The sequence below is a fragment of the Rhineura floridana genome, chromosome 4 (assembly GCF_030035675.1).
Source record: "Rhineura floridana isolate rRhiFlo1 chromosome 4, rRhiFlo1.hap2, whole genome shotgun sequence".
NCBI lineage: Eukaryota > Metazoa > Chordata > Lepidosauria > Squamata > Rhineuridae > Rhineura > Rhineura floridana.
Window position 1 is genome coordinate 36,493,615 of NC_084483.1, and position 13,228 is coordinate 36,506,842.

A 13,228-nucleotide genomic window follows, 5' to 3' on the forward strand; every position below is an offset into this window, starting at 1 on the left:
TAGGGCTTTAAAGGTCAACACCAACACCTTGAATTGGGCCCGGTAAACAACTGGTAGCCAGTGTAGATCTATTAACACCGGAGTGATATGATCACGGCGATGGCTGTTCTTAATCAAACGTGCCGAAACAGCAGAGGTTAAAACCCAGGACTATATCAGGGCTAACATGCCAGCACCCCTGTGAGAAAGGGTTGCAAAACTCAGGCTCAGGATTTTTGAATTTAGAAAAGAAGGCAATTAAGGGAGATATAACAGATTTTTATAAAATTATGCATGGTATGGAGAAAGTGGAAAGGGACACATTTTTCTCCCTCTTATAATACCAGAACTCAAGATCATCCAATGAAATTGGAGATTCCAGACAGACAAGAGGAGGTTCCAGACAGATTTCTTGATATAGCACATCATTAATTTATGGAATTCACTTCCACAAGATGTGGTGATGGCCAGTAGCTTAGTTGGCTTTAAAAGGGGATTAGACATATTCATGAAGGAAAAATTGGGCAATCCTACTAGTCCTTATTGCTATATGCTATCTCCCAGATTACAGGCAGTGCAAGAAGGGTATTGCCTTCATGTCCTGTTTGTGGGAAGCAGAAAGCTCAATTAGATAAATTGTTGGAGATCTAAAAGGTGAGGGATGGGGAACCTGTGGCCCTCCAGATGTTATTGGACTCTACCCTCCATGAGCCCTGATCATTCGTACCTTTGGCTGGGACTGATGAATTTGGCATCCAGCATCATCTGGAGGGCCCAGAACCTGGAAGATTATTTTTAAAACATAATAAATTACAGTTACAATTACATGGCCCAAAAAAGTAGTAATTACCGTTACAATTCCAGTTGCTCTGAAAGTAACTGATTACTTTTTCTCAAAAGTAATCACTACAATTACATTTCAGTTACTTTTTTCAAAAACACCTACAAGGTGCTGGCCTTGGCTGCTGCACACCTAAGTAGCTTAAAACAACATTAAAAATGAACACACACATACAGGGCTAGTAGCATAATTATTTTTATCCATAAGATAGCAATGGTGGTCTCTCTGCTGGTAAGGGTGGTGGGGAGGGAGGCAGAGGCCACTACTCAGATCTTTGCACGTCAAACCAAGTGCAACCCCCCCCCCAGCCAGCAAGCATAATCTGTCTCACTTAACCACCACCTGGACCCTGCCCTGCCACCAACTAAGGGACACTCACCCAAGCAAACATTTTCCCCTGAGATGCAAAAAAGTTAAAATACTGCAAATGCAGCACAGTAGCCAGAGAGGGTGGTGGGGGCCACTTTGTGTGCCAGGTGCAAACACAGTACACACACACACACGTTGTCATCTTTCATCTTCACAGTTCTTTATCTCCATTCTGCTGCTGCCTCCTCCTCCTCCTTTATCCATGTTCTTGCTCTCCAGCTCCTTTCTCCCTCCACTCCATTCTTCTCCACCAGAGTCCATTTTTTAAAACAATGGTTTTCTCGGCTGCACCCTGTCTCACTCTCCACGTTCTCCCTTGTCGCCTCCTAAACACCCACAAAGCACAAGGGAAGAGCGACACTGCACAGAAGCCCAGTTTGAGGCACATGATTTTCATCCACAAATCAGAGGAACAGAAGACTTCCCCTGCTTCCCCCCCCAAGTAATGCCCAAAGGTAATGCTGGAAATGTTACAATTACTCCACAAAAGTAATAAAATTACTCCTAGTTCTATTACAATCAAAATGTAAAGGAATTACCCACTCGTTCCTCAAAAAAGTAATGAATCACAAGTAACTTGTACTTGTAACGAATTACTTCCAAGCTCTGGGAGGGCCAAGGGTTCCCCAGCTCTGGGCTAGGTAAAAAAAAAGAAGAAAGGTCTTTAGCTATGCCCAAAATATATCAGTGACTGTGGTGAGTCTCACCGGATAATGCATTCCTGAGATGGGATGTCACCACTCAAAAGGCTATATCTTGGGTCACCACTTGCATCTCCTCTAAAGGCAGGGAAATCTGAGGAAGATCTTACCATCTGTGCAGGGTCACATAAGAGCAGGCAGCCCTTATGGCAAACCTGGTATTCCTGTCTTGGAATATTTCCGGGTGGAAGAATAAATCTTCTGACTTAAACTTCCTGGACTATCTTAAGAAACTTGATATCATCCTGTTACAGGAGACATGGTAGAACATGTTTGTGCCTAAACATTACATAGTCAAAAAATGTGCTTGGACTTGGAGATAGTATTAAAGAAAGTTAAAACAGGTCTATTAGGTGACAAGTCAAGATCTAGTCATACATTCTGCCATGCAAAATAACATTCCAATGCACCTGGCCATCGAAGGGTAACCTTTATCTTTGCCTTGTGTATGTTGCAATTTTACCTCAGGCTACCTTACCTGAGCTAATAAATATGATGTGTTTTGTAATACAGGTGAGGTGCCTTTAACATAACATAAAAACATAAGAAAAGCCTCATCGGGTCATAGAATGCCATCCAGTCCCAGCATTTTTTTCTCACAGTGGCCCTTTGTCATAAATGGGGCTTAACCACTCTTACTACTGATGCAGGTAAGAACATAAAAAAGAGCCCTGCTGGAGCAGGCCAGTGGCCCATCTCGTTCAGCATCCTGTTCTCACAGGGGCCAGCCAGATGCTTATGGGAAGACAAACAGGACTTGAATGCAAGAGCATTCTCTCCACCTAAGGTTTCCAGCAACTGCTGTTCAGAGGCATACAGTCTCTGACAGGGGAAGGAGAACATTGTGTTATCATCTGATTGTTTTGAATTCAGAAGGAAAAACAAAGGAGACGTATTTGTAATGTGCATAAGTATTCTGGACAATGTGGACATTTCATTCCCAAGCATTGCATTCAGCGTCTTGTGTGAAAGTGTGCAATGTCTCTGTCACTAGTCACAATCTGTCACTAATCATCAGTCACTCTCCAAACTTTCCTTCCACAAATGATTTAGGGAGCTATGTACGCGAAGGAGAAAGTTTGCTTGCTAATTATTATTTTTTGTTCTCTTGAGTTAGCATATGTTACATGGCAGCCACACCACTACTAATTTGTTTGCTGTTTGCTATATGCTGAAAAAGTAGTGCATGTTGAGAGATTTGTAGCCGCATTTAGCCAAGGCACTGCATTTTCCAAACAGGTGACCTCCATGCAATAGGGATTCACTAGATGGATCTTCGAAGGCTGTATCACTAGACATACGGTAGAGCCTGCTGTTGTAGGTAATCAGCCTCAATGCTCTTATCAGTGCATAAGAGTTTTGCTTATGTCAGACGTCTTCCTTACCTGAGCAAATTACCTGAAAGACCTTCTGCTTGGTCCTGTCATTGATCCCATGTCCCTTCAACCCACTGTGGCTATGATCAGTTTTGTTAATTATCCAGGTAGGCAGATATTATGATGCACTGGGTGTCAGGGGAAGCTTGATTTCACAAAAACCATGCCTCCCCTCTGAAGACACCAATCAATACTTTGTTCTTGTAGTATGTAAATGGCCAGGTAAGATTTCTTATGAAAAAAGTAAAATGTTCTGTTCAGAAAACAGAGAGAAATCAGAATGCTAGTTAGGGTTGCCAGGTCTCCAGTTTTTGTCTGCAGACTCCAGATTTTTTGGGTCCTCTCTGGGTTTCAAGCATGAGCTGCCTTGATCTCCAGACTCTCAGCTTTCATTTTTTAAAATAATTAAGTTTCTAGGTGGTCTGGTTCACGAGATACACACCAAAACATCACACACCCCGCAACTTCTGTAAAATGAGCTCATAGCTGGCTGCTCTAACCCTGCCCTTTCAGGTTTGTAAGGGAAGTCAGCGTTGTGATTGACAAAGGATTTGTTGGCCTCCAGGCAGTAGCTGGACCCCTTTGCAAGGCTGGAAAAAGGTTGTTTTTTCCTGCTTATCTGAAAATCTCATGAATTGAGTAAGTATATAGCTTTCAGTCATTTTCTCTCTTGTGTGCAGGAGTCAAACAGGATTAAATTTTCCTGGGCTGTTGAAGAGGGCACTGTTTTGAAAATCTTCCCAATATGAAGCTTTAATCCAGTACTTGATTTTCTGGGAGTAAAGCTGCAATGCTAATCCCACAAACCTGGAGTAAACCCCATTGAATTCAATAGGACTTACTTTTGAGTAGACATGGTTAGGATTGTGCTGTAAATTGATGGGACTTCTGAGTGAACATAGCAAAGAATTGTGTTTGTTTTGTAAATCTTTCTCTCTTCCTCCAGTCCTATTTTTAAAGCAATTAGGCAGGGCTCACTTAGGTATTACTGCTTTTATTATGCAGGAAACTAATACTGATATTATTTTTTAAAAAAATGTTCTGCAATGACCAACTGGTTTTGACAATAAACTATGATATGGGGTGTATGTATTTTTACATGTCCAGTGTGTATATATATATGTGAAGTCTTTCCAGCTACCATGTGAGGTAGGGTTGCCAACTGGAATCCAAGGCAGCTCATAATAAGAAATACATCCCTTTAAAATCCAATAACCATAAAAACAAGTATAAACAGTTGCAAAACTGCTTAAAGTGGCATGATTCTGAATTTTGGGTTGGGTGAGTGAAGTACCTTATCACTTGTGGTTGCAGTTCTGTGCACACTTCCCTGTTTGAGTAAGCCCCATTGAATACATTGGGACTTGCTTCTCAGTAAGCAAACATAGGATTGCACTATAAATATCTTGGACAGTCATGCTTGTATAAGTATTTCTTCATACTATGTCCTGATAAGTATCTGATTTCACAATATGGTTGTACATTATTATTTCCTTTATATTTTAAGTGTGCCTTTCTGAGCTACTGAGTACTGAGCTAGATAGTACCAAATGGCCTGACTCTGTACAAAAGAGGAAAGAGAGGCATGGGTCACAGTGACTCCTCTATGTTTTTATTAACAACATTTACATACTGCTTTATTGTAAAAAAAAAACCCTCAAAGCGGTTTATAGCAGAATTAAAACAATACAATTATTGGCAAAAACAGTTAAACACATGTATTTAAAAACATTCAAAATAATAAAACCAACAATGAGTTTAAAACAGATAAAAAAGTAATAGCTTTATATGCCTGGGTAGGCTTGTCTAAATAAAAATGTCTTAGCAGGTGCTGAAAAGAGTACAATGAAGATGTATGCCTAATGTCAATAGGCAGGGAGTTCCAAAGCGTAGGTACTGCCACACTAAAGGATTGATTTCTTACAAAAGCAGAACAAGTACTATGTGGAACCCATAACATGGAAAGCACACTTTGAATTTGGCCTGTAGCAAATCAGCAACCAGTGCAGATTTCAGAGCAGAGGTATTATGCACTGATAGGGTCTCACTCATGTCAGCAATTGTGCCACAGCATTCTGCACTAACTTCAGCTCCTGGGTCAGGTCATGCTCCAAGGAGACTTCTGTGATCTTGGCTGATTGGCTGCCAAGATTTTTTTAGTTTTGGTTTTTGGTTAGGAATCCTGACTGTGGAATGCTGAGTTTTCTGCCTTACTCATATGACCAGGGCCGGCCTCAGACAATCAAGGGTGGTGGTTGGGAATGGAAGACCCTTGGCCATTTCATAAGGTTAGGCAAAGTAAGTAGTAACCCTTTCCAATTTTTTTTAAATCTCCCCCATGATTTTTTGGAAGGCCTTCACTTGACCCCTACCCCAACCACTGATGGTCAAGAAAGACATTTTCAAAAATTGCAGCTCAGGTATTTTTGTTTTTTTAAACTCACTTCTACAGAGAGAAGGAATTTAGCAGAATGACATCAGACTAACAAATTATCGTAGCCATGGGGGCTGAATACATTGTCTGAGACTGAGAGGAAAGGCTTGCCAACTAACCAGGAAAAAGATAACCTGGCCTGTCCCTGTCCCTTTATGAGCATCTTGGCATTATGCAACTGAAGGTTTTCATGGCATGGAGACTAGTATTATCACTCGCTAATTTCCGTAGATGAAGCTGCTGTTAAAAGAACAGCAGGATCTGGTAAAAGAGTTGGCAACTCTTAAGAAAACCTTTTGTTTTTATATCACATAGGGACACTAATACCAAAAGAGCTTTTAACTCAAAAGGCTCTTTGTTTGGCAGCCCCTGTTTTCTATAATAGGAAAGCACAAGAGTGAAACAAAGGTTTCCCATAGTAAATACATTATAGGCGGGTTTTATATGCTACTGAGACCTTTATACTGCCACCTGCACGTTATGGCTCTAATAAACACATTATCAGGTCATGAAAATGATGGCAAACATGTGACAGGAGAATCCGATAAGTCAAATGCAAAGATTAACAAGTCATGGAAAAGCTGCAAGAGATTCCCTTATTTAAAACAATTGGGGCATGTGAATTTACTGCACTTAAATCATTACTGGCAATTAGTTTGTGTCAGAAGGTTGCAGCTGGCTCCAATTACAGGTAAGATTTTAGAGATTTGGATTTAAATGTATGCGTGATAATGGGAGACTGGGGGATGCATGCCAGCGTAAATGTGATCACACCTCTTTGCAATGGGAGTGTTAGCATCTTTATCATTTTCACTTGCCTTTGTTCTTTTACAAGGGGGAAAAGATGGAAAACTGTTGCTAAACTCTCCATACCACTTCTGCCCCCCCCCCAACAACTGGACAGAAAGCTGATAGAGAAAAGTTTTTTCTTCCTCTCTTGTACCTTAGGACATCCAACGAAGCTGAATGTTGGAGGATTCAGGACAGACAAAAGAAAAAACTTCATGCAGCACAAAGTTAAACTATGGAGTTCATTCCCACAGAAGGCAGTGATGGCCACCAACATGGATGGCTTTAAAAGATGAGACAAATTCATTGAGGTTAAGGCTATCAGTGGCTACTAGCCATGACGGCTGTGCTCTGCTACCATAGTCAGAGGCTGTATGTGCCTGAAAACCAGTTGCTGGAAGCCGCAGGAAGGAAGAGTGTTCTTGCACTCAGGTCCTGCTGATGGGCTTCCCAAAGGCATTTGGCTGGCCACTGTGAGAACAGGATGCTGGACTAGGTGGGCTGCTGGCCTGATCCAGCAGGGTTTTCTTAATTAACTGAGTGTAACAGTACACCTAAACTGGTATACAAAGAATGTGTGTTTCTTAGAAATAACCATTTGGAGCCTACCTACTTCCTGTTACCCCTCTTGCCTGAGGGCTTCTGATAAGTGCAAACGACACAATAGCAAAACTTTGGCCCACTTTACAGCTGACCTTGGAGTGTGGTTTGTAGACTGGAAGCAGGCCACAATGCAGACACCTCTTCTCACGAACAAAAAACTCCCTGCTTTACTCTACCTGGTTTTAGGTTTCATCCCTTTTGAGTAAGAGTTGCCAACTTGGGTGAAAACACAAATGGGCATGATCTGAAATTCGCCTTGAGAACCCAGTCGGTTGTTTGAACATCATGTTGTTTGAACATGAGATTTTTGTTTGGTGGAAAAGAACAACACTTTCTTCCACACAGGCTCCCCTGCTCAAGTCTGGCTATTGTAAGAAGCAGCCCTGCTTGCCGAGCCCAAGGGTCCATGTAATCCAGCTTCTTGTTTCCCACAGTGGCCAAGCAGATGCCTTTTGGGGAAGACCACAAGCAGGATACAAAGGCTCTATCCCTCTTGCACTGGGCTGGTATTCAGACACATGCCGCTGCCTCTGATCCTGGAAGTAGCATGAAGCCACCATGGTGAATTCATTGTCTTCCATGAACTTATCTCATCACCCTTTAAAGCCACCTAAATTGGGGGCCATTAACACATCTTGTGGCAGCAAATTCCGTAGATTAACTATATAGTGTGTCAAGAAGGGCTTCCTTTTGTCTGCCCTTCATCTCCCAACGTTCAGGTCACATCCACACCATACATTTAAAGCTCATTCAACCCATATTCAAAGCAAGTCGCTTTCCCAAGAGAATCCTAGGAACTGCAGTTCATTATAGGTACTGCTCTGTGAGGCGTATACAACAGTTCCCAGGATTCTCTGGGAGAAGCCGCCTGCTTTAAGACTCCATTAGATTCTAGTATTATCCAGTATTGTAGTGGCAAATTCAGAAGTGCAGGGTCCCTTCATGATAGTCACAGCCATGCTCTTTTCGAAGATTATAGAATAATCTGGCCAGACTTGAATATTACTGTTTGCTTCTCTGCCATTGTCACCCTTTGATTGTCCTTTCTCACTGTCAGAGATATTGCTTGAAGTACTGAATTCAGTGTCTACATGTTTATCTCCTGGTGCTGCTAAACTGCTTGATGATGTAGGTGGGATGCTATCATTAGGATTCACTGTCTCTTCTAAAATTGTAGAATTCTCACTCTCCACAACTTGCCTTGGCTTTTTGAAGTAGGAACTAATAAAGGCTTGCTTGCAGTTGAGACTTATTGGGGCCTGCATAACTGACTCTGAAAGCCCTACAGTAATAAAGAAAAGCACAAACTTTAAAAAAACCTGCTGTGTGCATAGGCTCCCCCCCATCTCGTTATTATTATGCTGTCAGGTAAGGAACTTCCTTTGCTGAGTTTCATTTCTTGGCTGCCATACTGAGACTCATAGTAACTGCATTTGGGCAGAGCTTATGAGTTTTAGGAGGAAGTTTAAGAATGGAAATTCCTGATCTTAACCTCTGTTATTGGCTGCACCACACACATTTGCATTTCACCTTACCATGCATGACACAAACATATATAACATATCATTAAAAGCTGAAACTCTCTCTCTCTCCCTCTCCCTCCTCCTTTCTCCTGGATTTGAGCTGGAACAAAACCATGCATCTTCCACCACCCCCCTCCCATTTTTGCTGCTGGGTTGAGAATGAGATGCTAGTTAATTCCTTCTCCCACAACAACAGGTGTCCCTAGGAGCCAATCAGCATGTAATGGAAGTGTGTTAGCTACTGAGAAGAGTCTTCTTAGAGGCTGACTCACCTCATTTCTCTTTCAGCAGGAAAGGACAAGGAAGCACGTTAGAAGACTCTTCTCAGTGGCCAACATGCTGATTGTGGCCTTTCATGCTGATTGGCTTGTAGGATGTTGGAGACATATGGACTCACATACACAGTGAGTAGGGGGATGGGAAGCAGTCCATCAGAAATGTTAAAGCTATGTAAAATGGAATGTATGAAAGATGAAGATGAGAATCAGCAAAAAGATTCAGCATGGTGTCCCACCCATCACCTCATACCCTGTCCTCTTGAAGAGAAGTAAAAGAGAAAAGAAAGGGCTATAGCTCAGTCATAGTGCATGTTTTGCACACAAAAGACCTCAGGACTAGGGTTGCCAGGTTCAGAGCCTGAGACTGATCCTGTATCTTTAGGAGAAGAGAAAGTCAGCCAAGTGCAGGTGGTCTTGCAACACTGTAATGGGAAAAACCACAAGGTGGAATTCTCCCTTCCCCCTGCACAACTTTTAAAGGTACAAAAGACCTCTTGGAGGCTGGGCCTGGCAACTCCAGGTGCGATTGGAAAGACTCCTGTCTGAACTCTTGCCATTCAGGGTAGACAGTATTAAGCTAGATAAACCATTGGTCTGATTCAGTATAAGGTTGTTTTCTCTATACATAACAAGAAAGGTTTGATTATTTCAATTAAAAAATGAATCCCAGGTTTATTTAGGGTTCTCAGGGTTTTTTTAGGAATATGCCCAGGTTCATATCCAGTCTCTGAAGGCAATACCTGATAGAATGTACTGTAGCAATCTAACTAGGGTGTTATCAGGGCATGGACAACTGTTGCCAAATATCTTGTTTTTCCAGGGAAGGCTGCTGCTGACATACAGGCCAAGCTGGTTCGCTGTATTTTGTGCATCCGTATGAAAGCAGCAAACTGGATCCTTTTTTTGGGGTGTGGGGGAGGTGCAACGCTTTTCAAAACAGGCTGAATCCCATTTTCCTAGTCAACCATATCAATAGCTAACACCCCTTGGTCTTACCTGGGTTGAGCTTCAGTTTGTTGGTCTTTCTTTATCCAACTCACTAGAGACTCTAAAAGACCCTGTTCTGTATGTCTGCAGCTATACCTGAAATGGATGGAAAGGTGATACACAGCTGTATGTCACCAGCGATCTGAATGTATATTCCTCCAAACCTCCAACCTCTCCCAAAGGTTTCATGTAGATGGTACACAAAAAGGGGGACAAGACGGGACCCCATAGATCCCCAGAGCAAAATACAATGGTGAAGAAAAGCAGCCCTCCACTATCACCTTCTGGAAACAGTCAGATAGGAATAGAACCATAAGAGTGTGGTGCCCCCAATTCCTGTCCAAGCCCACTGATCCTGCAGGAAGCTATGGTATCAAAAGTCGTTGAGAGGCCCAACAATCAGCAATCATATTCTCACTCTCACTGTCCTAGGAAAGGTTGCCCAGCAAGACGACCAAAGTTGTTGTGAGGATAAAATGGGGAGGGAAGAACCATGTACACCACGTTCGGTTCCTTGGAGGAAAGGTAGGGTATAAATTTAATAAATAAATAAATAAATTTTACAGTTCAGTCAGGTATTCAGGAGAGTAGCTGTCAAAGGCAATGTTGGTATCCTTCAGAGATGCTAAGAATTTAGGCTACAATCCAAGACACACTTACCTGGGAGTAAGTCCCACTGAACCTAATCGAGCTTACTTCTGAGTAGACATGTATTAGATTGCAGCCTCAGCCAACTCTGCGAGCCAGTATGGGTTTATAACCACTTTACACATTTATTTGGGGGGTTGTAATGTTCTCACATGTGGTGACTTTTTTACTGCCTCATTTTCATATGTGGAGCTGTTTGTGTGAACGAGCCCCACCCTATGTTGGGGGGGAAGAGAGAGGGAGAAAACTCACAAAGCTAGTGAAAATATTTGAAAAAGATTCCTTTGTTTTTTCACCTACCTCTGCGTTAACATTTCTACACATGAAAATTAGGTGACAGACTTCCCACATGAGAACTTTGCCCCCTCAGATATTAGCATGTGATTTGGCAGCATAGCACAGAATTATAATGGGGAAAAACACTAGCGGTGTTAAAAAATAGTTTTAAGTATTGTTGTAATAAGTGCAAAATGCTTAGAGCCTCTCAGCCGAAAAAGAATTAAGTGCAAAGCACTGTGATTCCTCCTTATTTCAAAGTGTTATGAATGCTTCTTACCACCCTCCTTTCTCTTCCCAACTACGGCACAATACGGAGAAGGGTTATTTTTTCCCGTTGCGTGTTAAAAGTGCCCCTCCTCATTAGGGATGGGGGAGACATTTGGTTCAGTCTGCATTTTCATTTGCTGTTTCTGAAGCAATGCACAAACTGAAAGGCAGCTATCTTTCAAACTCCACACTTCTCCAAATTGCATGAATGCAGTTCACCAAACAAAATATGCATGCAAAATGAAAGGGGGGGGGAATCACTTGCAAAATGTGTATATTAGAAGAAATGTGAGCTAAAATGCTGATGAATTTTTGAGAGCTTCTTTTAAAAAAAACAGACAACACAAATTGATTTGGAAACGGGGCAAACTGATCTTAAGAATGAAAAAAACGGAGAAACTGAAATTGACACATTCATGCTTCCCTCCCTCTCAATATAATTTAATGTCCCAGGTTTATACATTGCACTTGAATTATATTCTTAACTAAGAATCAGTTGAAGGTGTAAATGCAACCCCCCACAAGTGCTGTTGAGATTGTCAATTCACACCTCTTGGCCAGTGTTGTGTTGACCATTTGTTTTCACAGATGTGGTCTCCATGGCCTTCTTATGCACTGCTATGATTGCTTAAATCACAAGTGAACAGGGTATATTGGATGAATGGAGAGAAGGGTTGGGGCCACAATGGTAGGTCTGCCCCACCCTTTACGAATGCAGTCAAAGCTCTGCACAGAGCCCATGCACACTAAAACTTTGGAGTAGACTCTGTGTTTAGGCTGTGACTGGAGGTCTAGCTAACTGCCCAGAAGTTGGGAGTGGGGTCTACAGATGTGATTTTGTTCCCCTTTCCATGGATTCAATGTGTAACCTGTTAATTGTCTGCACAGGGTTTCAGTGGCTGTATGTGGTGGTTGAGTTCTCAGAAATGACACCTCCACTTGAAGGTTGTTGGCTGCAAGCTGGCAAGTTGGTCGCACATGATGATGAGTTTATGTAGTGATGGGGGCAGTGGGTGACTGTTACATCTGAACTGAGCCTAATTAGACTTTTTCAACACTTCTAAATATGACCCATTTTCGCTTTAATTATGAGTCCTTGTAAATATCAACGCCCTCAAATTTGTGGTAGCTTTTCCTGTCCGGGATCTGCCTCCATTTGGGACAGCTTTAGCTGAGCTCTCCAATGCCACGGAGATTTGTTTTAGCAATAACGTTTGAAAGTGATTTTTAAATACCCTTGTCATGGGAGAAGCTGTCAGCCCACAGAGCTCGCTTTTAATATTTGAAGCTTTTTCAAAGAAGAAGTGCTTCTACAGGTTTTGAGCTGGTTTTTTTGTCGAGTAATCCCCACCATTGTTTTAATTAACCCGACACCCAAACAATTGAAAAGCATGTCTGCTCCTCACAATGTTTTCTAAGCACCACCTTGGATATGAGTATGTGTGGTTTAAGTCCAGGCTACATAGAGTTGCTTAAAACATAAACCTGGTCCTCCAAATATTTATTTATTTGATTCATTTCATGAATCAGTTCCCATAAAATATCTCAAAGTAATGTCACAGGAAAAACATCAATATTAAGAACAGTTAAAACAATTCCATATGTAAAAACAATTAAAAAATAATTCCATATATATAAACAATTAAAAACCATTCCATATTTAAAAACTATTTCATACGTAAAAACAATTTCACATCCAATACTGATACAGACTGGGATAAAGATCTCAATGTAAAAGGCTTGTTGAAAAAGGAAAGTCTTTCAATAGGCACTGAAAAAATGGCGGAGATGATGATGCCTCTCTGATATGTGATGGGAGGGAATTCCAAAGGGTCTATGTCACCACCCTAATGGCCTGATTCCTATATCGTATGGGAGGGTCCTCCTGATAAGAGGGTGTTTGCAGCAAGAGGCCCTCTCCTGCAGAGTGCAGTGATCAATTGGGTAAATAAGAGTTAAGGGGTGAGATGATCTTTTTGGTACCCTGGTCCCAAGCTGCATAGGGCTGTATACACCAAAACCAGCACCTTGAACTTAGTTTGGTAGCTAATTGGCAGCCAGTGCAATTCTTTCATTGGTAGCATAATCTCATGTTCCTTATTAGGGAAATGGAAAGGGTCAGTATCTGTTTGGGGTCAGGGCTTGATATGATTG